General features: G+C 48.6%; 1 pseudogene across 1 annotated transcript in view; it reads left to right on the forward strand.

Annotated features, from left to right (window-relative positions):
* Positions 1 to 24,697, forward strand: part of LOC149120570 (A-type voltage-gated potassium channel KCND3-like) — a 129,806-nt pseudogene extending 105,109 nt beyond the window's left edge. The window contains exons 5-7 of the transcript XR_016225735.1: positions 19,098 to 19,277; positions 21,532 to 22,668; positions 24,451 to 24,697. The product of XR_016225735.1 is annotated as an A-type voltage-gated potassium channel KCND3-like (transcript). The remainder of the gene's footprint in view (positions 1 to 19,097; positions 19,278 to 21,531; positions 22,669 to 24,450) is intronic.
* The last annotated feature ends 519 nt before the right edge of the window (positions 24,698 to 25,216 follow it).

Here is a 25,216-nt window from a genome sequence, read left to right on the forward strand (position 1 = left end):
TACCTTATTTTTTTCACAGTAGGAGCTGTCTCTCCCTAAGTCATCAACTGTTTGTGAGGCAGAGGCCTGGAGTGTCAGGCTCTTATCACTCACAGATTCACTATGTTTGATAATCTGCTCAGGATTCTGAGAGGGGGGGTATCTTTCCCATGTCTGAGCACTTAAGAGCCGCACGGCACGCCAACTCTAGCCAAAGGAAAGACACGTACAGCACTGCTGCCATAACAAAGCAAATTCCTAGCACCTCAGCTGTTGATGGCATTTTGCAGGAGGTTTCCCTACGTTAGACAAACAGATAGTGGTGTATCAGATTGTAAGTATGTCCTGTGCTTAGTGGGGGACTTCCTTGATTCATTAGCTCAAGGCCGGATGGCCACACAGTGTCTCCGGAGCGTCACCTCTCTTGAGTGAGGGAAGATGACTTGGTTCCGAATTCTGGGATGATCAGTCCCTTATGTGAATTCTCTGGGCGAACTGAAAGTTAAAGGAGGAGCCGAGAAGCGACGTACGCTTCTGGGCGGTGTGTGCCTAACCTGGGGTCGCTTAGACCGAGGACAAGGACAAGGAAAGGGGCGTAGGAGGGGGTTCTGTGCTCACCCTCACAGAACCGAACAGCACACAAAACACCGAGGGGCCTACTTGCCGAAATCCAGGGGGGACCTTGCCGAGTCCGACATGCTGTCTTTCTCTCAGTCAAGTTGGCATGCCATATGTTGCTGTTGATTTCTCAGCAATGTTGCAGTGGATTCGTTTCTGAGAGGAGCAGCGTGGTGGGGGCAAGAGGCGCGGAGTCACCACACAGACCCCGGAAGTCAGGTGAAAGCAGGCTTGAGGTGAGCAGCCGGCAGACTCGTTTATTTCAGTTGGTACAACATCTTATATAGCCAAGACCAGCCAGTCTGGTCAAGGGCGGTCTATGCCCCAACCAATCACAGCCTGTTGCCAGGCAGTTTCCAAAGCCATCCAATCACATCCTGTTGCCAGGCAGTTTCAAATCCATCCAATCACAGCCTGTTGCCAGGCAGTTTCCAAAGCCATCCCTGAGTAACTGACGCTCGCTTGCCAGTGGCCACCTTGGCATGGCCTTCTCATTCCACCACAGTCTAGGTCCCTTAACTTACAAGGCCCAAAGCCACCAGGTTATTATCTAGCCCCTTTTATCAGATTCTCTTTGCCTCTCAGTCGGAAAACTTATTTGTAACTTGGACAACACTTTTCTTGACTCCTCCAATAGCAACTCTGTCCTTTGTTCTGGACCCTGTCTTGCCCACTCCTTGGCCTCATTCCTTTGTAATTTTGTTGCTTATTAAAGTCAGTGTTTTACATACATTCTGTACATATTCTGTGGGGGCAGCAGTAGTATCTTTTAAACAGTAGTACCGTAAGTAGTGTACTTCAAAGTGTAAATTACCTTGTTTAAAACTGTGACTTTAACATCTGTGTAATTAGTGCATATGGTTTCTACTCTCCATTATCAAGGTAATTCATTATTAGGTAAATTTGGCTAGTAGGGAGTACAGTTATGTGAGCAGTGTTTCCTATTAAATATCAACTACTGTCTCAGTTACACATAGCAACAGCAGCTGCGCCTTGTTCAGGAAAAGTAAATGCACAGAGTTAAAAAGTTAAAGACATGCTGCAAATAACTAGTCATTATTCTGTGTATAAAAGTAGAGCAGAAATTAAACGCTGAGGATTTCTGTAAATTCTTTGTTCTATGTAGTAGATTGCCGTTTATACTCCCAACATGTGTGTACTGATAACCCTCTCCCACACTAATGAGTGGCTTTTCTCCTGGTTTTGCCTGGAATCTGCTTTATTCTCACCCTGCCTCTATACTACAGTGTCTGTTTAAGTGTTTACAGCTGGTGATGGAGCGAACCAAGGCCTTCCGCAACCAGGCGGTCAACTAAGTGCTACTACAGGAATGTGCTCAGCTCCCCACCCAGGAAACAGTGGCTTAAAATATCGCCCCATGGCAGTAAAGAGTGCCTCTTTGCTCCACGTCAGCAGAGGATGGATCATCATCCCTCTGCACCTCTTGGACTTCTGGGACTGATGTGGTAGGCTGTGTGCCACTGTGGGAAAGAATGCTGCTTTTACGCAGATCACTCGGGCCTAATAAAAGATAACATGGCTGGCTAAGGTCAGGGAGGGGCTGGCAAAATGAAAAAGAATGGGAGGCCTCTCCGGGGTGGTTTGAGTCTTGGTTCAGTTCTTCTCCGTGGCAAGCCACCCTACTATCAGGACTCATAGGGCCCCTTGTTCTCCTGATTTTAATTTTAACCTTTGGCCCTTGCATTGTTCACAAACTTGTACAGTTTATGAAACAGAGATTGGGCACCATTCAATTAATGGTCCAATGGTCCCAATATAAACCCTTAAATGTTTGTAAAACCAATAAAATGTCAGTCCAAACCCATGATTGGGATTGGGTTTTTCAAACATGTGCAAAAACAAGGGGGGGATGGAGAGCCAAAGTGACTCCATTTTAAAACAGTAAAGAAAGCAGCCTCCGTTTCCTATAGCAGACCCGAGTCTTTGTAAAAGCAGGCATTCAGGCATTCCGGAGATATCAAAGCTTACCAGGGACAGCTAGCTCCGTAGACCAAGGACAGCACAGTAGAGATTACTAAACAAAGTAACTCCCTGTACCCAAAGCTCCTGTGCTGTAAGCCCCCGCTGTAACTCCCTCTGCCCAAAGCTTCCATGCTGTATGTAACTCTTTTCCTGCTGATGCAGCCCTTTTTTCCTTTAAAACCTCTCCCAAACAAAGACTGGGGCCTCACTCCTTCCTCCTCTGCGTGGGTTGGTTGGATGGCGTCCCTGTCGCGGCTTGTACTCCTGAATAAACCTTGCTTGTGCAGTTCAGTGTGATCGACTCTCTGGGGGTCTCTGCGGGGATCTAATGATCTGGTCACAGCACCCCCACCCCTGCAATCTGACACTAGGAATACTTACAGTCACCCAAGTTAACAACAAAAACTGTGAAACAAAAATCAAGAAGACACAGTATGCTAATATTTCTAACAGATAATGCTAATGATATGAACCACAGTATACTAATCACTAAAACCAATTGTATCCAAATTAAGAATTAAAAGTTAGAAAACACACAGAATGCTAAAAATGGTAAAGTGAAACAACAAATATCTTAACTATGGTAACAATTCTAATCAGTAAGTCTTAAAATGATCTTATCTAAATCAAAGGATGAAAAATGAGAAAAAATCAAAAACATGGGGGAGACACACCAAGAATGATAAATGAAAACAGCATAAAATACATTTAGCCAGTAACAATAAAAACAAAAAAGAAAATAAAAAACATTTAAAAAAATAAATACACAAGTATACAATGTAGAAATAGGCAGCGGAGAGAAATTGAGAAAATAGAAAAATAATAAAACAAGTAGAAAAAAAAGAGAAAAGAACCAATTAGTAAAAAGAACAAAGAGGTCAGACAGACAAAACAGCGATACAAACGACAAGACGAGAAAACCAGTAATGTCATCCAAGTCCTTCAGGCTGCCTCCACAGAGCTTCCTAGGCCAACTGAACAAGAACTGAGGCCAAGCCAGGGGACTGTTAAGGCAGTCGGAATGACATAACAATGGCCCCCCTGATGTCAGAGCAAGATACAAACCAATCACAGCTGGGGATACACCATGGTGGTTTTCTCAAGAAACTTTCTACTTGGTTAAAGTGAAAGGACCCCCAAATTTTTTTGCTTAAGTTGGTGATAGCAATTGATATTTAGGTTTTGATAAATTAACACCTGAAGGCTATTTCAATGGACTTTTCATTTCTAGTTTTAAACTTTGTAAATAACTCTTGGCTTTGGTAGGACTCCTCAAGCCTACACTCAGAATATCCAACATGATAGGTCTCAACACGTTGGTACCACTTCACTGGCATAATGACAATACAACAATATATTATGTTTGCCAAGTCATCATCAGGTGCATGGTTCATATCCATAGAGCTGAGAGGGAGGTTTCTTTCATCATTTACCCTGAAGTTCATCATCAGATTGCTCCTCAGTAACCCTGGAAAGCTGCACAGTAGTGCGTTGATGTATTCCAGTGCAAATGGCAAAGTGAGAGCAAACTGAAATCTATAGCCTCCAAAAGTGCTTCAAATCATAAGGAGGAAGAGAAGACATTCCAGGATGTTCCAGTCCTTTGGGTTACCATAACAAGACCCTGACCTGGGTGACTGAAAAAGAACAGGAATTCATTTTTCAATGTTTTGGAAGTCGGGAAGTCTAGATCAAGGCCCAACAGATTTACGATCTGGGAAGGGTGCACTCTCTGCTTCTAAGATGGTACCTTCTTAAAGAAAAAAAACACTGATAAGGAAATGAAAGGCTGGTGGCCAAGTGTGGGCCATTCAGCCCAGGTGTAGGTGTTGAAATGTTGCACAATTTTGTCCAATACCCGGATGCTACTTGCAGAAAAATACGGTGCCTTCTTAAGGTTCCTCATGAGGAATGGCCTTCTTAAGCTGTCTTCACCTTATAGAAAGTTCCCCATCCTGGGGCTGCTGTTGTGGGTGGGGTAAGCCACCACCTGTGATGCTAGCATCCCATATGGGTGCCGGTCCTAGTTGTAAGGGTGTTGGTGGTAGGGGGAAGAGGACATAGAATTACTTACATAGCTGTTCCATAGGGGAAATACAAATCTCCATAGAGAGGCTCCTTTAAGGAGCTGAAATTCTATGAACAATTGTTCAATGAGGCTACAGCCATCTACAAAGAGCACGGGCTTCAGCATCAGATCTGGTCAAACCCAGCCCTGTCACAGCTGCTTTAAACTAGGCAAGTTTCTGAATTTCTCTGAGCCATTCTTCTATAAAACAGAGACAACAGCACCCACCTTGTATGGGATTCAGTCATCTAAATCACACAGTGGCAAATGTGGCACTCAATAAAATCAGCTGTGGGGACCACTATTCAGAAAAATGTATCTAAATCCTCCATTCTTAAAGAAAACTCTAAAAATATAAATAAAGCTTATTTAGGTTTTATATTTTAAGTGACTTAAAAACCTATTTTTCTTCACACTTTCCCCCATATTAAACTATTCCAGTCATTGTCAGGCTTTTTCTGTTGTTTCAGTATACATATATAAGTACTGATCCTTTCATTTTCTATTTTCACCCTCATTTCCACTCCCCTTTTTCATTTCCTCTTGGTTCATGTCCATTAAACAACTCAGATGTCTTATACACCTAACAAGTACCAGGGTTCTAATCCTGTTTTTGAATTAACTCATTTGACACACTCTTCTCCATCATGATGGTTCTAGTAAAACCATCTAAAGTTTTTCATTTTCCCCAAATTTGAAAGCTACATGTAACTGTCCAACTTCCCCTTCCTGTAATGTTTCATAAAATTTTCATTGTTAAGGTGCTAAATTTAGCATAACATCTGATAAATAAGGAAAATGAGGACCAAGAGCTTTGACAAAGAGAGGACCACAGGGAAGTAACTGTCTGAGAATCCTAAGAGTACATGATCTTGACTTATGAGAGGGTCTGTTACAAGAGTAAATATGAAAGAAACAGCCTTCTAATTCATGAACAGAGGATGTTTTTCCATTTCCATGTGTCTTTGATGATTTATTTCATCAACACTTTATACCTTTATTGTGATCTTTCACTTATTTGGTTAAATTTATTACTAAATATGTAATTTTTGTAGCTATTGTAAATTCGGGCTTCTTTTTTCCCGTTTCATACTTTTTTATTTTATTTTATTTATTTACTTTCTTTTTGACAGGCAGAGTGGACAGAGAAAGAGAGAGAGAAAGGTCATCCTTTTTCCGGTGGTTCACCTCCCAGTGGCCGTTGCGGCCAGCGCACCGCAGCCGGCTTACTGTGCTGATCCGAAGCCAGGAGCCTGCTTTTCTCCTAGTCTCCCCTGAGGGTGCAGGGCCCAAGGACTTGGGCCATCCTCCACTGCATTCCTGGGCCATAGCAGAGAGCTGGACAGGAAAAGGAGCAATCAGGACAGAATCCAGTGCCCTGACCAGAACTAGAACCCCGTGTGCCAGCGCCGTAGGCAGAGGATTAGCCTATTGAGCCGCAGCGCTGGCCACTTTTTAATTTTATTTAAGATATACAAACTTCATGTATTTCATATATACAGATTCAGGAAGGTGATGAAACTTTCCACTCTCCTCTCCATCCTCCTTGTATTCCCACCCTCTTCCTCTTCCCTCTACTATCCCCATTCTTACTTTTTACAAAGATCGTAGACTTAACTTTACAGAGGATCATTATTAGTGTGTAATTGTTTTGTACATTGATTTTGTATCCTGAGACTTATTGGTTTATCACTCCCAACATATTTTAATGCAGTGTTTTAAGTTTTTTCTGTCTAAAATCATGTTTTCTGAAAAAACATATTTTGACTTCTTCCTTCCCAATTTTCATCCTTTACTTCTTTGCTTTGCCTGAGTACTCTTGTGAGTACTTGAGATACTATATTGACTAAGAATGGTTTATGTGGAGTTCTTTTCTTGTTCGACACTCAGGAGAAATGTTTTCAGGTTTTTCCCATTCAGTATGGTATTGGCTATTGTTTTATCATATAGCTTTGATAATTTTAAGCTATGTTTCCTCTGTACCTTGTTAGTTCCAATTTTTTTTATCATGAAGGGATGTTGAATCTTCTGATGGAAGCATCCACTGCATCTATTGAGATGTGCATTTGTTTTGTGTTGTTCATTCTGCTGATGTGATTTCATTGATTTTTATAGATGTTGAACCACACTTGCATGCCTGTGATAAAACCCACTTCATCATATTACATGTTGTAGATATATATATATGTATGTATGTATATATAACCTACATATGTATATCTGTGATACCTTTTGGATGTTTTGTTGCATTCATCATGTTTCCAGAGCCTTCACAGCCTAGAAAGTGTTTGAAATAAGAAAACTCGAACTCACTACCCATGCCTTTTCAATCCCAAAAAGTCCCAAACATTTTCCCAAGGTCACAGAATGACAGACTGTACTAAGGAAAATCTTCAAAACCTAATTGCAGGTCTGGCACTGTGGTGTGGTAGGGTAGGCCTCCACCTGCAGCACTGGCATCCCATATGGTCAGCAGTTCATGTCCCAGCTGCTCCTTTTCTGATCCAGCTCCCTGCTATCACCTGGAAAAGCAGTAGAAGGTGGCCCAAGTGCTTGAGCCCCTGCACTCATGTGGCCATTTGGGGAGTGAAGCAGTGGATAGAAAAGCTTTTTCTCTGTCATTCCCACTCTTTAACTCTGTCTCTCAATTAAATAAATCTTCAAAAAAACCTATTTCCAATGACAGTAAATCTTTCTGCACAGATATAACAATGTTAAATTCCTTCTATATGGATAAGAATAAGTTGCATGGTCTAGTTTTGTATTCATTCAATAATTTTTTCCATACATTGCATACTGAACCATTGAAACTTCATCAATAATTGGAAATTTAAATCAAATGAATAGGGTCTCCTATAAATTTCATCAAGATTTTTCTAAAGCCATGAGAACAAGCATCCTGACAAAAGTAACTAAAAATGTATTCCAAAATTTTGCTGGAAAGGAATCATGCTTTCCTTGGTTGTTTCTACACAATAAGCAGTAGCTTTCTGCATGTTCTTATATATTCGAATCCTCTCTGATAGGACTGCTGGCCAGAATCAGTAAAGTGTCATCAGGTTTGCGTATTTGGTTTATTACATGCTGTCTTTCTGTGACCTTGGGAAATGGCTTCAAGTTTCTGGGATTGAAAAAGCATAGGTAGTGAGTTCAAGCATTCTTATTTCAACCACTGTCTAGGCTGAGAGGCTCTGGAAATGTTACTAAGTCTTAGTTTGGTTGTACTGTTTGTGCAATTCTTCAAGCCTAATGATTTCTTCTAAAAAGTTTAGAAGCAGAGATTTTTTTATGAGTCAATATACACGTGAATGAACCCTCACATCATCAGATTGTTTTGTGTGCTCAATAAAAAAAATACCTATTTTCAACTTTGTGCTATTTAAAGGGTAGAATGTTCTAAGTTTAGAGTCTGTTTATCATAAAAGTCATGACTTTTGTTTGTTCAAACGAGGGAAATAAACTTTGTAGCTAATCTCAGGTGACACCAAGTTGGCATTATATTTCTTGATAAATTCAGAGCTCCTTCAATTTCCTGATTAGTAGTGTATTTATAGTGAACGGCACACAGTTGAATGCTTCAGAAGATTTATCTACTTATCTGAAAGGTGGAGTTACAGAGAGGGAGAAGCAGAAAGAGAAGCTTTCTATCAGCTGGTTCACTCCCCAAATGGCTGCAATGGCCAGGGATGGGCCAGGCTGAAGCCAGAAGCCAGGAGCTTCATGTGGGTGTCCCACATGGGTGCAGGGGCCCAAGAACTTGTGGCCATCTTCCATCGCCCTCCTAGATGCATTAGCAGTGAGCCAGATCAGAAATGGAGCAGCCAGGACTTGAACTGCCACCCAGTTGGGATGCTGGCATTCCAGATGGTGACTTAACTCACTGCATCACAGCACCAGCGCCACACAGTTGAATTTTTAATGTTATGCTTAGCTGGTAACATCATGTCTTTCTTCAGGTAAGGGAAATCCCTCTTTTCACAAGGACGATTGCATAAAAAGTTGACAGGTGTATCTGTTGTCTTCTTTTCCAGAGTGTTTGGTTATCTTTGCAAGAACTCCTTTTCTTTCTCAGAAACAAACATCTGAGGAGTTACTGAGATGAACATTCTATTTCTTTATGTGTTAATGGTTTCTTATCATTGGAGGAAGTCTTCATTGATTTTTCTCATCAGTACAATCCCAGACATTCACCTAAAAATCCACCCCAGCAGTTCTTTGTTCTTTATGGTGAGAGCTTTTGTGTTTAGATAACTAAAATTTGAGGGGTTCCAGCGCTGTGGTGTAATGGGTAAAGCTGTTTCGTGGAATGCTAGCATCTCATGTGAGTGCTGGTTCAAGTCCTGGCTGCTCCACTTCGATCCAGCTCCCTGCTATGGCCTGTGAAAGCAGTAGAAGATGGCCCAAGTCCTTGGGCCCATGTACCCACGTGGAAGACCTGGAGGAGTCTCCTGGCTCCTGGCTTTGAATCGGCGCAGCTCCAGCTGTTGTGGCTAACTGGGAAGTGATCCAGCAGATGGAATACCCTCTCTCTCTCTCTCTCTGCCTCTGCTTCTCTCTTTGTGTAACTCTTGACTTTAAATAAAGATTAAAAAATTAACATTTTGAGCTATGTTTTACTTTTGCCCAATAATTTTATTGAAAAGTGCTTTGGAAAAAAAAGTATTTTGAGAAATCAAAAATAAAACTATCCATGAAAAACTTACTTATCCTTACTATATTACAGCTATTTTTACTGTATTATGTAGCTATGATTTTAATGTTTTAATAGTAAAACATGCATTAGGATTTTGCATATTTTTCTTTCCTACAAGTTTAGTTATTTCAATTTAATTCATGCAGATGGTATTTATCCTATAGTAGAATGGAGAAAAAGTGTATAGATAAAAATGCAAACGTGCAAATTTTCAACTTCAAATATGTAATTTCTTTTTCAAGACTGGTTTTATTTGAGTGGTAGAGTAAGAGACAGAGAGAAGAAGAGACAGAGAGAAAAGTCTTCCATCTTCTGGGTCACTCCACAAATGGCTGCTACAGCCAGAGCTGAGCTGATTGGAAACCAGGAGCCAAGAGCCTCCTTGGGGTCTCCCACATGGGTGCAGGGGCCTAAGCACTTGAGCCAACTTTCATGGGTTTTCCTGGGCATAGCAGAGAGCTGGATTGGAAGAGATGCAGCCAGGTCGAACTGCTGCCCATATGGGACGTGGGTGCTGCAGGTGCTGGCTTAGCCCATTACACTACTGCACTGGCCCCAGTAATTCCTTTTGTAAGTTAAATGTATCATATTTGTTAGATGCTCTTTACACACACACACACACACACTCAAAAATTTGTAACCAAAAAATCTTATTTGTATTTTATGTTTGGAAAATACAGCAAGTCGATCTGCAAAGACACTTAAGCAGGTCAAGGGTACACAATAATGAGACATTTATTAGGATGACTTTATGGAGAAGGTGATCTGCATGAATGAGAGCCATCAGAATAAAACCATCTTCTGCAATTTTGGTCAAAGCTTTCTTATTCTTTTCTTGCTTAGTCTAATAAGGAATGAAATTGATAACAAATAGATGGTCTGTTTCATAGTATTACATACATTTTACTAACACCAGATGTGTTGGAAGTGATATTTGTAGGAGAAACAAGGTTGCGACTTATAAACATAAATTATGATAATCGTTGACTCTTAAAAGGTACTGATGATTTTGGAAGAGAATTTTGGAAGGAGTAGATAAGCACCAGTGATGATCTAGTTACACAGATTAATTCTCAGAAGTTGTGCGCTTTATAAAAACTGCAGGATAAACAAAACATTATTAAGATTTGTAGTTCTATTTAGTCCCACTTAAAAAGTTTTGCTTTTGTGGCCTGGGATTTTGGAGTTTTCCTCCTACATTGTCTCCTAGGAGTTTTACAATTTCTATTCCTAGAGTTATTCATTTTGAGTTGTTGTTGTGTATGGTAGAATGATCCAATTCCATTCTTTTGCTTATAGAAATCCAGTTTATCCATAACTATTATTTTAAAAGATTTATTTTATCCTTTTGAAAGGCAGAGTTAGAGAGAGGAAGAGACAGAGACCTTCCATCTGCTGGTTCACTCCCCAAATGGATGCAATGGCCAGAGCTGGGCCAGACCGGAGCCAGGAGCCAGGAGCTACTACCAGGTCTCCCATGAGAGTGCTGGGGCACAAGTACTTGTTCCATCTTCAACTGATTTCTGGAAATGGAGCAGCTTGGAGTCTAACCAGTGACCATATGGGATGCCATCATTCTAGGCAGCAGCTCAGCTCGTTAGGCCACAATGCCGGCCCCCATTTATTTATTTTTTAAGAAGTTGAAAATTTTATTTTGCTGCAGATTTGTTGCTTCACCGTATGAAATACCATTAGCAAGACAGCACATTGAAAGGTTAATATGGTATTGTTCTCTGATACTGTAAAACTAGCAAAATCCTTTCTCTGCTTCCACCTGTTTTCTTTTTTTTAAGGGAAAGAGTTTATGGGGGGAAACCTGACAAACTGGAGAGAAGGGACGGAGAAGGAAAAAGGCAGAAAGAAAGTGTAAGAGAGAGACAGAGATCAGGAGATGGAGAGGAAGAGAGAGCTGTGTGCTCAGGAACAGCTCCCTTTAAAACGTTGCCAGGGGGTGGGCAGGGAAGTAGAAGCCTCGAATCCCATTAGGATGTGGGTGGGGCTGACATTGATGTTTGGACCATGTGGCCACCTGGCTTCCTGCCATGGCAGTGGGGGCTGGGGCATAGGATGGTGTCAGGGTGTAGATCACACAGTAGATAAGACTGCATCATTTTACTAACATCCACCCATTTGTTTTTTATGAAGCAGGAGTTTTATGGGATTACATTAGCTCCAAAAATCCAGCAGGGGTAGAGGGGATGATGATCTGTCTTAAGCTACTTCCTGCTGACATGGGGCGATGAGGTACTCTTCTCTGGCATGGGGCAATGTCTCAAGCCTCTGTCTCCAGGATGGGGAGCCAAGTATATCCCTGTAGCAGCATTTCGTGGCACCTGGGGACTTCCATCGCAGGAGGGGGCAGATCCTGAGAACATTGGGGAGTGCGGGTGCCAGGAGGGCTGGAGTCCACGGAAGGGTCTCCCTGTCTCTGTGCCCTGCCCACTGCTCACTGAGTCTGGTCCACATTTGGGCCTCCCTGGCCCTGCCCCATCCTCTTTATCAGTCAAAGCAGTGCCACCTGAAACTTTCCGGGGTCACTCAGAGATGCCAGCCCTCTGCGCCCACTCCCCACAGCTGAGGAGGAGGGCCTGCCTCCTCCAGTTGCAGCCACGTGGCTGGCCTTGGTCCACCCATGCGGGGTCCACCACAGGCTGGGGCTTCATCCCGCCAGTGTCAGCTCCATGCAGGCTTGGCTGGGTTTGTCCTCCCCACGGAGAGGTCGTGGCGGCTCTGTGGCCAGCATGAGGCAGCTGGCAGGGTTCCCTGGGAGCCCGCAGAGACGTGACCATGGCCAGCGTGTGGGGGTGCAGCGTCAGGAGGCTGTGGTCAGAGATAGGAGGTCCCAGTGCCCTACTTCCTGGCGCCTCACTGGGGAACAGCACAGCTTCCTGGGCAGCTGCTGAGGCACAAGGGCTCACAAGTGGTCCACAGAGAGGTGGATGGGGACGGGGCAGGGGCAGGGGCAAGGATGGCTGCTGCTCTGTGTATCCTCAGGCAAAAATCGACCCAACCCTGGAAATTCTCACCCTGAGTCATGGCTGCTCCTGTGGCTGGTGAGTGTCGCATCCCAGGAGGCATTGGGTCAGGGATCCTGGAGCCAGCGTCCCTCTAGTCCCTGCTGCTCATCACTGCTGTGTTGTTCAGATGATAGGAAATCACATTTCTGGAGCAAATTAACTTCCTGTGATCAGAAACGTAGAAGGTCGCTTCCTCCACAAATGAAAGCCGGAGGAGCATCTTCCCAGCAGAGCAGCGACACCCTCCCTATAGGTGCAGGACAGGGTCCCTGCAGCAGCCTTGGCTGTGATGGAGGCAGACTTGGTGGCCAGAGAGACCAGGGGCTGGGGCAGGGGTTGCTCCACTGCCTCCTCTGCCGCGTAACTCAGGCAGAGCCCAGGAGGGGCCTGGGACCCAGTCCAGAGTCCTGGGGTGAGGGCAGGACTGCAGGCCTTCCTTGGTGGACACCAGCCGGCGTGGCTGGGTGGGTGGAGGATGTCAGAAAAGAGAGTGCCCGGGGTCCTGCTGCTGACCCAGAACAGGGAGGGGCCACAGCCTCCTGCCCTGGGCTGGGACACGGAGCCCACACAGAGCCCCAGCAACATGTGGAAGACACAGACAGCGGCCCCCCGCAGGTACAGAGATGGGGAAGGAGAGTGACCGCTGCCAGGAACCAGCACCCGGTGTGGTTGCTGGGGGAGGGAGGGACGCCCCCTGCCCTGACCCTGGAGGCAGAGGCCACTGCCGGCTGGGCGGGAAACCCAGACCCCCTGGTTCAGACGGGCAGCTGTCATGCCCGAGTGATGACCCAAGTCTGGCTGCTCAGCTCGGCCCCTGCCAGGGCCAGGCCCGCACACGCTACAGGAATCTGCACAGAAGGGGGGAACAAGCCATGGGGGCGGGGCAGGGATGGGGTGGGCAGGCGCTGACCACAGAGGGGGGCCGAGGGAAGGGATGGTGATGGGAGTTGGGTGAGACTGGAACGGCAGCTCCCGCGGAAATCTCAGCTTTGTAAGGTTCCTGCAGAAAACCAGCAGGTGCATCCAAACCCCGCCCCCGTGGCCTCCTCTCCCTGGGTCCTGAACTTTGGGCCTACGCCCAGGGACACCTCAGTGCCCTTCTGGATGGAGCTTCCCTTTCCTCCAGGAATCTCAAATCTCCACCTAAGGCGGAAGCAGAGGCCCTGGGGGGCAGGGCTTGGGGGCCACGCTGTGACGTAGGAGGCTATGACTTCGGGGGCACACGTAGGGTGGTCTCTCGGCCCCGCTGTCTCCAGCCTCTCAGGGCCACCACGTCAGAGCACCCCTGGCTTCGACATCGCATTACTGCCCAGCGGGGAGTGATGCGGAAACGCAGGACACGCGGACAAGGACTGAGTCCCGCAGGCATGACCAACTGCAACCAGGAGAGACCCGCCCCAGGGGAGGATCCTCTCGCAGTCCTAGCTGGTGAGCGCATTCTTCTGCCCCCTTGCGGTCTCAGCTGGTAGCACAGGCGCCCCTGGCCTCCCGCTCAGTTCAGCAGCTCCCCGGGTCCGCGGGTCCTGACAGGACCCCCAGCCACCAAGGCACCGGGGTTTCGGGGTTAAAAAAAAAAAGGCTGAAGTAGGCGCCAGTGTGGTGGGTTAGCTGTGCCTGGATCACTCTGGGTGCTCCACTTCCCACCTGGCTCCCTGCTGCTGTGCCTGGGACGCACCCACGTGGGAGACCCCCATGGAGCTCCCAGAAGCCAGGCAGCACCTCTCCCATGGCTGTTTCCTACCGGGGATTTTCCTTCTCCAAAACTCGGGAAATCCCTGCTGGCCGCCTTTGTGGTTGCTGTGAGGGGGGTGGGGTTTCTGTTTTCAGCAGCTCTGCCTCCACCTGCAGCTACCTGCTCCGTGTCTGAGCCAGCTCTGCAGTGAGCTGCTGGGCACCTGCGGGACGCTTGGAGCAGCTCCCAGCACGAGATGAGCGAGAAGACATTTGTCTCCCGCACAGGTGGGCATCTGGGCGAGTGAGATGGATGGATGATTGATGATGGATGATGGATTGACGGACTAATGGATGGAAGGATGGATGATGGATGGATTGATTGATGGATGGGTGGCAGATGGATGGTGAGCACAAGAGCCCAGGCTGAGCAGGGCTGAAGCCAGGACCTCTGTCTGGGTCTCCCATGAGGGTGGCAGGGACCCGAGTACTTGAGCCATCACCACCGACTCCCAGGGGGACCATTAGCACCTGGATCAGAAGCAGTGGAGCCAGGACAGGCATCCAGGCACTTGGACGTGAGATGTGGGTGTCTGTAGATGCAGGCAAATGGAAACAGCCTGGAACCATGACCACGGCCAGGATACCAGGCCCCAGCACCCCATAGGCTGGCTGTCGGCTTCCCGCGGCCATGGTCTTGCCGCCTCTGGGAGGTCGGTGGCCGGGTGCCTTGTCCTCAGCACACGGTGGCTGCCACTGCTCTCAGCGGTGATGGCGGCTGTTCTCAGACTGTGGAGAATGTGAGCTGTGTCCACTCTGGGCCTGTGTGGACATTCGTGTGCGGGTCTTCCTGGGAGCACAAGGTCTTTCCTGGGGTAGCGCCTGGACGTGTGGCAGGTATGTGTCAGACTCAGAAGCTACACACTTCTCTCCAGGTTCCTGCGCCAACAGACATTTTAACATATAAGAGTAACTAAAAAGTTTCATGGAAAAATGCAAAAAAGACAAGTTTGGGGGCTTGCATTGTGTTGTAATGGGTTAAGGCACAGCCTGGAGCACAGGCATCCCATATGGGCGCTGGTTTGAGCCCTCGCTGCTCCACTTCTGATACAACTCCCTGATGATGCTTCTGGGAAAGCAGCAGAAGATAGCTCAAGTGTTGGGTCGCTGCAACCTCCTGGCTTCGACCTAGCCCAACTCTGGCTGTTGTGGCTGTTTGGAGAGTGAATCAGTGGATGGAAGACCCCTTCTCACATTCTGTTCCCACCCCATAACTCTGCCCCTCAAATAAATCTTAAATACTTGAGTCCTGCAGCACTTAAACAGAAAGAATACGGTTATGAGCTCTTGGAATAGCTTCCCAATTTGTTGGAATGCATACTTTGTGATACTTCCTGTTCCACGATTGGTTGCCAACTCAGATATTTCCAGTTACATCTGAGAGTCACTAAACTGTGTCTTTCTGTGTCACACTATGATAATAAATGTATTGGGGGGCCGGCACCGTGGCTCACTTAGTTAATCCTCTGCCTGTGGCGCCGGCATCCCATATGGGCGCCAGGTTCTAGTCCCGGCTGCTCCTCTTCCAGTCCAGCTCTCTGCTGTGGCCTGGGAGGGCAGTGGAGGATGGCCCAGGTGCTTGGGCCCCTTCACCCACATGGGAGACCAGGAAGAAGCACCTGGCTCCTGGCTTTGGATCGGCGCAGTGCCAGCCATTTGGGGGGTGAACCAGCGGAAGGAAGACTTCTCTCTGTCTCTCTCTCACTGTCTGACTCTATCTGTCAAATAAATTAAAAAAAAACCTAGCACAGCATCTAAATATAATAAAATAGACAAAAATTTTAAAAAATGTATTAGGAAGGTGCATTCTTCCTTAAGTGTTACATTAAATGATGTGTTATTTAGGGTATTTTTCAGTAACATATTCACACTTGTATATCTTACTTTTTATATAATTTCTACAGAAACATTTTCATACTTAGATTTTTATAAAAGTCAGAATTTTCCAAATACACAATTTTACTAATGTGTATGTTGTATCTTTCATTTTCTCTGTAATGTGCTTGCTTATTTTTTCTGTAAGATTCCATTAACCACTGACATTGTCTCCGGTGGATGTGTATATATTTTTAGGGTTAAACAAATTCTTCAATATAGTTTATAGCTTGATTCTAAGAATAAAGCCATATTCCCTTTTATCTGCTCTCATTCCAACACTGTCTCTCCCAGTGTTTCCCTTCCTTCCTTCCCTTCTTTCTTTCCTTGTTTGCTTCCTTCCTGTGTTCCTTCCTTCAATTTTTAGATAATATATTTTAAATTTATATTACAGTAATAGGACTAATATGAAGTTTAAGAACAGGTGGCCCCAAGCTGTGGCATCCCATGGGGGAGCCGGTTCAAGTTTCATCTACTCCACTTTTGATCCAGCTCCCTGCTAATGTGCTTGGGAAAGCAGCAGAGAATGGCCCAAATGTTTGGTTCTCTGCACCCATGTGAGAGACCCAGAAGAAGCTCCTGGCTCCTCCCTGTCCCAGCCCAGGTTGTTGTGCTCATTTGGGGAGTGAAGCAGCAGACTGAAGATCTCTCCATCCATCTCTCCCTCCCCATTCACCTCTCTCCTTGGTTTCTTTTCCTTTCATCAACTTGTGCAAGACATAATTTTAGTCCACGTTATATTCACGGGCTTACTTCACCACTAACCTTAGTATTTATCAGGTAAAAGGTGAGAAGGCCACAGTTCCACATGAGCAATATAATGTTCTTTTTTTAAAAATATATATATATTTTCTTAATCGTCCACTGTTTTCGCAGACCATCAGCAGGGATCTGGATCTGAAGTGGGGCAGCTGGACTTGCACTGGTGCCTAAATGGGAAGCCAGCACCACAGGTGGATGCTTAATCTACTGTGCCACAATTCCAGGCCCAGTGTTATGTTCTTAACCATTAGTCTGTCAAGGTCATCAAAGTTTTATAGGAGTATATATGCCCCAATAGGGACACGCACTGGCATTTATTTTCTTGTTTTGGTGTTTTGATTTTTTTAAAAAAGTAAACTTCCATATATAAGGTAATACATGTGATATTTGTATTTCTCTGGCTGATTTCTGGAACATGATGTCCTCCAGTTGCATCCATTTTGATGCACTTGATAAATTTTATTGTTTATTATTATTATTATTATTATTATTATTTATTTTATTATCCATGGACTCAATGGGACTCTGGGGAGAACAAGAGAGCAGATGGATGAGGGGCTCCAACTGCCAGGGGTCCTTAAGGGCTCAGATCACCAGGCTTGTGCAGGAAATGGGGCTAAGGGTTCTCACAAGCCAGAAGCACCTCTGGACTCAGGGAGACCCCTCACCAGCCCTGATCCCTAGAAACTAGAAGCACCCTTGCCCATTCATCCCAGTCAGCACCACACTCTTGGGTTTGCCCTGCTGTCTGCGTCCTCAGCACACACCTCTCTACAACCAGAACTGGGATCGCTCAAGCCAAGGTCCGGTCCCTGCTGAGGCATGTGGCTGCCTAGCCTCCAGAGTGCTGGGCCTAGACACTGGAAAAGCCAGAGCTAGGAGTCTGACTGGGACTGCACCCTCCATGCACCGTGGAGCTGATGGTGGGAGTCTTGGCCCGACAGCTGCACCTGTGCCTGTGGGCACATGTCACCTCCGTCTCCCTATCCCAGGTTGAGGCACCAGGCACTAGGGATTTCTGGGCATCAGGGAGGGTCCGAGGGGCAGGACCTGCTCCAGGGAGAAAGGGGTTGGCTCGGGTGTGATGGTTTATACTCCCAGGTCCAGACTCTTGGTTCCGGGCCCTGGGTACATGTGACAGGATAGGAGGGCTAGTCCTGACATCCCAGTGGTGCCCTGGGAGGGGATCACAGCTCTTACGTGAGGTAAAAGGTGGTGTGTTCCCTCCTGGTTCCTCCATAGCCTCGGCACTGGCAGCTGAGAGCCCCGGATGAGCCAGGAACCTTGCACGGTGGCAGGATCCACCAAGCTAGGTGGCCTGTCTTGGCCTCCAGCAGGTGTTGCTGCCTCGTGGACAGAGGATGAGAAAGACACCCAGCTAGGTGCACACACAGCCTACCAGCACACTTGCCAATGCTCCCTGTCACCTCTCCCAGGGTCCCTAGCCACACATGTCTCTGAACTCAAGGGCACACCACACTCCCTGCTGCTCGCCCTGCCCCCAGCCAAGCTCACCTTGCCATGCTCACCTCTGTGCCCACCCTCACCCACACAGGTGCTCACACCCGATAGGCACACTCTGCCACCTCCAGGCACACCATAGGATTTCTCCACTCACTGGGGAGATGCTCTGGGCTCGGCCTCATCTCCCTGGCCCCTGCTCACATGTGTACCCCTCTACACAAACACACACACACACACACGCCCTCATACCCTCACACCTTTGCATGTGTGCACACACACACATGCACACACACCTGTGCCCAGTCACTCCCCCTTGCAGGCCCTCATCCTGGGCACCCTCCAGTGCCCAGGCTCCCGGTGCTCCTCCTGGCTTCCTCCACTGCCTGGCAGCTCAGTGCTCTCTGGTGGGGCCTGGAGCCACTGGGCAGCAGGGAGCAGAGGGCGCAGCCCCACTGCCTCTGCTGGACTCAGCTCTCTGCCTTGCTGGTGCCACGCCCCCCCACCTCCTCAGGAGAGTGGCCTGGGGAAAGGCAGCCCTCAGGGAGGGGGTTCAAAGACAGCTTTGCAAGGTGCTTACACTTGGGGTGGTGGGCAGAAAGGTTTGGACAGAAAAGTTACCTGGAATCAGCTAAATTCCTGTGCTTAGTGTGGACGTTGGAGGCAAGTCCACGGTGCTCTGTCTTTCTTCCCGGCAGCCCCTGATGATAAGGCTGCAGCAGGCTGAGGTTGCAGCCCCCAGGATCGTGGAGCAGAGGGATGGTGCTGCGCCTTTCCTAAGAGAGCACAACATGAACTTTCTCAGGGTCTTAGGCACAATGTGATGGTGCTAAGCCCAAGCTTGCATGGCCATGTTTTGCATGAACATACGTGATGGTTTGATTTATGCCTTCTTGACCTTTACTTCAAGGGAGCCTGGATGTTTGATGTCTACAGAAAGGCTGCTGGGCGTGTGAATTCCATACGAAGCGTGTGTACATCTCCCCATGTGGGCATCCCAGTGTTTGGAGGGGAGTCGATGTCTCTCTTTTTTCCTTGTCATTGTTTGAACGCAACAGGATACAAATTCACAAGGAACCCTCAGAAGAAGGTTAGCAGCGTGTACCCATTTCCTGTTAAGGAGGCTGTAGGAAAGGAGTTTGGGAAAGTGTGTGTGCATGTGTGTGTGTGTGTGTGTGTGTCCTGGGCCTGTGGCCCAATGATCCACAGCTTGCTTCATGATGCCAGTTTTATGCCTGCCTACCCAAATCGTGTAGACACAAAAGAAACCCCCAGGGCCATGGGAACCCTGCACTACCCCCAGACCAGCCCCTTTCTGGGATAAGGGATGCCATGCAATGTGAGATTGTGGAAAGTCAGTTTCCAGATGCTCTCCCCTGAGGTCATTGAAGGGCAGATCTTGGTGACGTGTGGCACTTTTGCTGCATGTGACACTTTTCCTGGCTCGCATCAATGCTCAGATTAGGTGTCCGACCCCAGGACGGGCTGTCTGGTCATTTTTTGGTCCTCTGCTCCCCAAACAGAAGCTCTTTAATAGTTGACTCCCTGCAGCAGAGGAAGATGTACTTCCCATTTGCAGTGCTGTTTGCCTTTGTCATTTCGGAGCTCACCTATTTGGAAGGTCTCTTCCTCAGCTTCCCTTCCCCCTCCTCTTTCCCGCTGTCAAACTCTTCTGCCAAAAACAAAAATAGCTTCTGATTTTTCATTTGTAAGGCATCCATGTCCTAGTAAAACTTTGGCATCTGAGGTATGTGCAGTGCCATTGGCTGGAAATGGGGCTGCACTGTTGTGCGTATTGCAGGAATTCCGTCAGGCCGGCTCCAGGAGGTGTCAGTGCCTGTCAGGGCTGAGTGCTGTGACAGGAGCCATGAAGAAGCCCTACTTGAACCGGATCAGGCCTGCATGGTTGTGTGGTATGCATGGCCAGTGTGGACTTGGCATGGTATCCTGTTCAAACTTCAGGTGCTCTCTCACACACACCCCCCCACACACACAGAATCTTGATGGGGCAGTTGCCCTGTTTTGGGCACTTTTATAAGGGAGACAGGTTCTGGGCCTCTGGAGACAGCCTGGTGCTTGTCCGTCCTTCTATAGAGAGATTGTGCTGGATTAATGTGAGGCAAAACTTTGGCCTTGGGACCAGAGAACTTCACGATAAGGAATAGATTCCTTTTGTGTTCTTATGCTCTCAAGTATCCCTCTGACAGTGGTGTATTAAACACTCAGGGCCCTTGGAGCAGAGGAGATTGGTGGCACGGGGAAGGGGCTGGGGCTCAGCTTGGCAGGGGTAGGTCATGGTGTTGAGATGGGACTCAGGGTAGAGCAACCCCCAAGATTGGCCTGGGAAGGGCATCCTCCAGTCAGGGCACAAGGTGCCTGCTGAGTCAGCAGTCTCTTGGTCTTTGCCACCTGACCCCTTCAAGGTGTGTGACTCTGAGCCCCATTCCGGGATACTGCAGGGTTGTAAAGGGCAGGGGTCCAGGGCCCAGCATCTGAGAGCCTGGACCCCTCTACTCCCCAGGGGGGTGAGCAGGGTTCTGTGGTTTGGACAAGGCCTTGGATTACCCTGGGTTCCAAGTGATGCCAGTAACATGCCCAATTCCACAATGCCCAGAATTCCCTTTGCTAAGAGGCACAGGCCAACTCCATCAGCACGGCAACCAGCTCAGATACTCCCCACCTTGCATGGGCAACTATCATGACGAGGGCTCTGTGAGACTTGAGCTATATATAGCCTTGATGTCTTGGATCCAGCAGAATCAGGGATTATTTGAACCAGAGGGTTCCTTGCCACTTTCTTGTCCAGTTCCCTCGTTTTACAGATGAGGGCCCAAAGCCCAGAGGGTGACAGTGACTTGTTTTCACAAGGTCAGGATTGATTGGGAACTGGAATGCAAAGCCTCCTGAGCCCTTGCTCCTGGCTGCCTGGGGAAGGCAGGAAGGGGAGTGTCTCCCAATTTAAATCTGTAATAACGCCATAACCTTTCAGAGCTGATGATTACCCGCGTCTTCCCAGGTCTTTCTGTGAAAGCGGCTTTCCCTGTTCACGCTCCTGAGCCCCCTCGGAACTTGGCAATTTGTCAGGCTGTGGGCAACATCTAGCAGCCCTGCCACCTTGCCATGTGCTGGGTACCCTCCCCACGCAGGTCAGGATTCAGATTAACCAGGCCTCCTCCCCGCGGTGGTGGTTGGTGGTAGTGGTGGTGATTGCGTGTGTTGCTGCTGCCCTGGCCTCGGGCACGTGGCACTTGAGCCTGGCCTGTGCTGTCCCATTTTGCAGGGCAAGTCCTGGTGCACAGCAGCAGAACTGACCCCTTTCTCTGCTCTCTCCTCCTGCCCCCCAGGGGTCACTGGACTGACTCTAAGCTGGTGTGCCGAGTGTCCGTGCAGCTGCCAGAGTGTGGGAGTTGGCATGGCTGCCCTTCACCCGGGTGGCAACCATTGGGTGGATGCCAGTGGCCAACTGCCCCATGTACTGGTCCCGCCAACAAGAGCAAGTGGCAGGGTGAGCTGACCATGCTGAATGTGAATGGGCGCCGCTTCCAGACATGGAGGACCACACTGGAGCAGTACCTGGACATGCTGCTGGGCAGCACAGAGAAGTTGTTCTTCTTCAAAGAGGACGCCAAGGAGTACTGCTTCGACCATGACCCCAGGGTCTTCTGCTGCGTGCTCAACTTCTACCACACGAGCAAGCTGCACTACCCCTGCTATAGGTGTATCTTGGCCTACAATGACGAGCGGGCCTTCTACAGCATCCTGTCCGAGATCATTGGTGACTGCTACTACGAGGAGTACAAGGACCACAAGAGGGAGAAGGCCGAGTGCCTCATGGACGACAGTGACTCGGAGAACAACCAGGAGCCCATGCCCTCACTCAGCTTTCACCAGACCATGTGGCGCGCCTTTGAGAACCCCCATACCAGCACCCTGGCCCTGGCCTTCTTCTCCGTCATGGGCTTCTTCATCGCTGTCTCAGTTACCATCAACATGGTGGAGACGGTGCCCTGTGACACAGTGCCCAGGAGCAAGGAGCTGCTGTGTGGTGAGTGTTCCTTGGTGGCCTTCTTTTGCCTGGACACAGCCTGTGTCATGATCTTCACTGTGGAGTACCTGCTGCAGCTCTTCGCCACGCCAAGCCGCTACTGCTTCATTGCAGCATCGTGGGCATCATAGACGTGGTGGCCAGCACGCCCTGTTACATCCACTGGTCATGACCGACAACAAGGACGTGTCCGGAGCGTTCATCATGCTGTGCGTTTTCTGTATCAAGTTCTCCCGCCACTCGCAGGGCCTGCGCATCCTGGGCTACATGCTCGAGAGCTGCGCCTCGGAGCTCAGTTTCCTCCTCTTCTCCCTCACAATGGCCATCATCATCTTTGCCACTGTGATGTTTTACGCCACGAAGGGCTCCTCCACCATCAAGTTCATGGCATCCTGGCCTCCTTTTGGTACACCATCATCACCATTACCACCCTGGGGTAAGTCAGCACCTGTGCGGTGCACCTGGGAGGTTGCGGGTGAGCCCTGGATGATGGGGGTGGGGGGTGCCAGGCAGGTTGCTGCAAAAGGAGAAAGCCCAGGAGTGATGGGTCAGTGGCCTGTGGCTTTGAATAGAGTGTTTCTCTTTGGGACAGGGTCTTGTGTTTTGTAGAACAACTGTGACTGCTCCTTCTTCCAGCTGCTCCCTGCCTGGGCCTGTGAAGTACCAGGGCAGGTGGCTGCACTGGAACCTGCAGCTGTGTGTATCCTGGTAGCCACAGGGAGGAAGAGGGCTGTGGGGAGAAAGGAGAGTGCTGTGAGGAGTGTGCAGGTTTCCACTGGCAGGCAGCGCCTTCTTCGTAATTCTTCTCCGTAGTGCATCCGAAGGCTGTTGTCTCTTTGGCCTGACTTTTCTCCTCTGCCTGGCTGGCAGAGGCTCCAGGGTTCTGTGGCTTTGAGCAGGGTTTCTCTAAGTGACTCTGGAACTGGACTTTCTGCAGAGCAAGGTGCCTTGTTGGTTTTTTCCTCACTGCAGGAGGAGCAGGCTGTCTCTCTCAGCCTGAGTCGGTGATTGAGTGACTTTGGCTGGCCTGGGTGACTGTGAGGTCTGAGTGCGGTCAGACACAGGAGCGGCAACTGCATCCAAGTGGGAGACAGGTGCTCAGAGGGGCGGCGGGGGACTCGGCCAGGTCCCTCGCTCCCAGGCCCCCTCTCCGGCAGAGGTCCCAGACCTGCATGCGTAGCCCCCATGTGAGGCAGGGGTCTCAGGAGGGGAGATGACAATCTTCACCCTAACAGGATCAGAGCCCATCAGAGCAGCTTTATGGAGACAGATTTCCTCGGGGTTGCTGCTTCCACTGCTGGGCGCCACTACGCCCCACTGTGACAGAAGTGACACCCTCCACAATTCACGAACTGGGCCTGTGTTTGCTTAGACCAGGAAGCGTTATATTGCTAATGGGGAATTCACGAAGCTTTTTATTTGGTCTTTGACAATTCAGTTGGTGGCATCCTGGTGATTCGATTTTTCCCTAGACAGAAGTCAGACCTTCAGGGCTGTGACTTTTTTTATTATGGCCTCTGGGTGTGATGTTCTGTTCTGGTCATTTTGCGAGTCAATACAGCATCAGGCCAGTGAATACAGCCTGCTGGGCGCTGTGCTAGGTACACGGAGTGCTGTGAACAAAACACTCCCTTGTGGCAGCTTGGAGATACTGCCTTAGAAATGAGTGGTTGCTCATATCCAGAATCCATGTTTTATTGCCATTGACGAAGCTGCTGCCTTCCTTTGGCATCGCTCAGGAATCGAGTCTGACACCAAGGGGCAGTCGGTCTTGACCTCAAACTTTCTTTCTTGGAGATGGGGACAGGCTGAGGGCAGCAAGGAGTGCAGGCTCCTGTGCTGGGGAGGGCTGTGTTCCCCCAGGCTGTGAGCCCCTCCCTCCACACTGGGCCAGAAACGAGCTTGCTTCCTCTTCCCTGCACATCAGAAGGCCTCTGGGAACACCAAATGGACGAGAAGGAACCCTTGAGCAGTGTCTTCCCTCAGCTCAGAGGAGTAATAGGAAGGCAGCCTTTCTCTTCCCTTCCACCCCAGTGGGGCAGCTCCGCGCTGGATCAGGCTGCTTTGACTCTGACCTGAGTTGGCAGTCGGCACCATTACTAGACTCGTTGCTTGGCTATACATAGCAGGTGCTTGGCAAGATGCTTTTTAATGGAAGGGTCAGTGTAAATGGGGCACCTTCTCCATTTGCTCGGCCTGATGCTGTTTTCATTCCTAGACATGCCCTCTCTTGGGGCTGGATCCAGGACTTGAACCTGCAGCCCCTGCAGCCCCCTCAGCCCTCTCGGCCCCCTCGGCCCCCTCGGCCCCCTTGGCCCCCTCAGCCCCCTCGGCCCTTGTGTTCTGCCCTCGCCCAGGCCCCTCAGAGAGAAGCGAGTGGCTTCTACTTGCTGTCTGATCCATCACCAGGTGTAACCTGCAGGACTCTGGGAATCTTACCTTTATTGGAGGTCTTGCTGGCCTAACCCTGCAAACTTTTCCCTCTCCCCTGGCTGGTTGGAGACTTGTTCTACCATTGCAGAAAGCCCTTCTCTTTTTTGTACTGTTACATTGGCATTTGAGACATGGTCCAGCTGCCTCCAGCAGCTCCCCACAGACCCCCACCTGTTCCTCTTCGCAGACCCTCCCTGCCCTGCTCTTTCCCTGAATTCCACTTTCTAGTGCACAGAGAGGTTGTCCTTGGCTCATTGTGGAGTGAGACCAGCTGGCAGGCCAAGAGTCGATGTGCCCCACGAAGGCATTTGCTCTTCCCAGCTCTGGTTGCCATTCCTGCTTTCCGGGCACCTTGCTGATGAGTTACTCAGTTATCCTCCAGCGAGGAATCTCCTAGAGCCAATTATTACTGTTTATTTAATATCTCAAAATACCTTAAGCACAAAAGAGCAATAGCAGCCCGACCGCTGTCAGGGCTGGATGATGGCTTTCCTGCATGTTCTCCGACACTGGTGGGCCCTGTAATTCCCACCCAGGTTTCCCTGGGTGCC

This window comes from Oryctolagus cuniculus, chromosome 19 (assembly GCF_051225735.1).
Source record: "Oryctolagus cuniculus isolate XC-2025 breed Fujian yellow rabbit chromosome 19, ASM5122573v1, whole genome shotgun sequence".
Classification (NCBI taxonomy): domain Eukaryota; kingdom Metazoa; phylum Chordata; class Mammalia; order Lagomorpha; family Leporidae; genus Oryctolagus; species Oryctolagus cuniculus.